The sequence below is a fragment of the Verticillium alfalfae genome, genomic scaffold (genome assembly GCF_000150825.1).
Source record: "Verticillium alfalfae VaMs.102 supercont1.5 genomic scaffold, whole genome shotgun sequence".
NCBI lineage: Eukaryota > Fungi > Ascomycota > Sordariomycetes > Glomerellales > Plectosphaerellaceae > Verticillium > Verticillium alfalfae.
In genome coordinates, this window is record NW_003315034.1 from 136,214 (window position 1) to 138,671 (window position 2,458).

Below are 2,458 nucleotides of genomic sequence, written 5' to 3' on the forward strand. Positions count from 1 at the left end.
TGAGTCCTTTGGAGGTGTGAAGGCTGCTGCTTAGAGCAAACCCCACGAATCGAGGATGCCCGCCCAATGCACACTCTCCTGTACACATACAGCAGGAGAAACCTTGGTCAAATTGACTGAAGCCCAGCGTGCTCGATCTTGGAGAGCGCAGTCAGGGAGAGCATCCATTTCCTAAAAGCGTAACGGGATGGCTGCAAGACCAACGTTTCGAATACGTCATCCTGGCAGCACTCAAACATGACATGTGCTCTCTTCCGAACATCAAAGCAGGTCAATGAACACTCACCTCCTCCAAAGTCCCTGGGCCCATCCATCGGGATTCTTTGCAGGAGCACAAGCCAGGATATCCTAGCCATCCAACGAATCCTGGTCGTGGTCGTGCTCATTCGTTCGTTCGTTCGCCCACCCTCCCACACCACAATGGCGCCGAAGGTACAAAACATGGGCGACACATAGTGCTCAATGCCTTGAGGCTACGCGACGTAACATAATGCACCGTCGGAGATCAATGCAGTCGAAGCCTGAACCAACGATTTGACGAGGTCCTGCTTTGCAAGTACCATGTAGCAAGGAAGGGGATAATCCACCGAAACCCTCGACAAGATGAAGCAAGTAAGAGCTTGAATGCCATGGGTGTCGTAGTTGGTATGCACAGCATTACGCACTGGCACGACAGTACCTTTTGCAGGAACGCGAGTTGATCGGGCAATCAAGCGCGGCCAGACCGAGTCAAGCAAAACACGGTACCTTGCTTCCGATATATTCTCGAGCTCACTCGCGTCCAGTAGCGCCGCTTTGCCGTCTTCCCGCACTTCCGTCTTGCTGACCGCGACACGCGTGCCTACTCTACCGTCTGAATATTAAGCAGTGGCTGGCAAATTGGAGGGGAAGGGACTGGGTGCGCGTGTTCAACAGGCTTGATGGTTGCATCTGGTCTGATGCTACCTCACAGGCAACCTTGCTGCCAGCGTGACAGGGTATGTTGGCCAGGGGCTTGCGGATGGTCCCTGGTGAGGAGCAGGCCCCCAAGAAATGCCCCCCACGAACGCGCGCTGGATCGATCGAAGTCGGGCACTCTGTACATGTATATGGCACGAGTCTCTTCAAGACGCAATCCAGTATGAATGATGCTCATGACATTTGCATTCTGACTACACGCAGGGACGCCGTTTAGGCTGCTTCGCTAACAACGCCGATATCCCATCCACACAACACTTCGCGAATACTTGTACTAGGCCAGCGAAACTAAACGCGTTTCCGCGTTACGAACTGTGAATCCGTTTGCGGGTGCTAACCCCCACCGACAGCCGCCGACATCCTGGTCTGGTGGCGCCGAACCACTGCAGGGCTTCGAACGGCAGTGCGAGGGCAAGGAGGGGTCGATGCGTTTTTGACGGGAGACCCTCCTGTTAACGCCAACTGTTGTGGGACGATGATGGTCCAACGGGTGTACCTGCAATTGGGGGGGGGAGGGGGGGGGCCAATACTCCATCGAACCCTTTTGCGGGATCAGTCGACTCCATTATTTCTATTCTAGAAGGCTGCGATAGAAGATGTGGCCCTTTTGAAGCTATGGCCAGCCTGGACCACCGCGTTCTCTGACGAACACAACAATTCGTGACACAGTTGCCTCCGCACAACCTCGTGATGGACCACCTCGCGTTCAATTCGAGAGGCGGTTTACGTTGGCAGGTAGACATGATTGACACAAATCACCCGCCGTTGCCGAGCTTCGGCCAAGCAAGAAATACGCAACGTACCGTTTTCGCAGGTCAGGTCAGACCAGGTGCCTCGCAGTCGAGGCATGACTGACCCTTCTCGGCGCAGGCGAGAGAACGGCCGAGCCAAGGATGAAAGTACCTGTACCAGGCTGACGACTGACCCACCCTGTTGTAACTCGCTCTACACCATGTCAAAATGCGCCCACGATCAGCGGTCGACCACACATCGAACGAGCGAACGAGAGACATCTCATCATGTCATGGAAGCGTCACTTAAGAAGCTTATTCGATTTTACGACTCACCCGACCGAATGAGATTTAGGTCTTTTCTGCCATCAGAAAAAGCATTGAAGGAAGGCAGAGTTTGCCACAAAGCCCTTGCCGGTATGATCCCCCTCGTGGCATTCGCGGCATACCACGTACAAGTACAGCCTTGAGATTTTGGTGGATGCCCGACGCTACCGAACCGCTGAGCATGTGTCGTGGGTACCACAACATTTCGCCCGCTCCTCGTGGCAGATCCTTGGCTGCGAGAGAAAAAGCGGACTTCTGCTTGAGGATATCCGACGGCTTGGCTGGCGATCTGGGCAGGGGTATACACTCGGTGCCTCGGTCTGATGGAGATGTCTGATCGAAGAGATCCGTTCACACCATTGGTCTGTGGTGGGAGTTCTGGCACCGGCCTTGGCGAGTGATAGCGTCCCAGTAAGTCGAGCTAGCAAGCGCCGTGTTGTTGG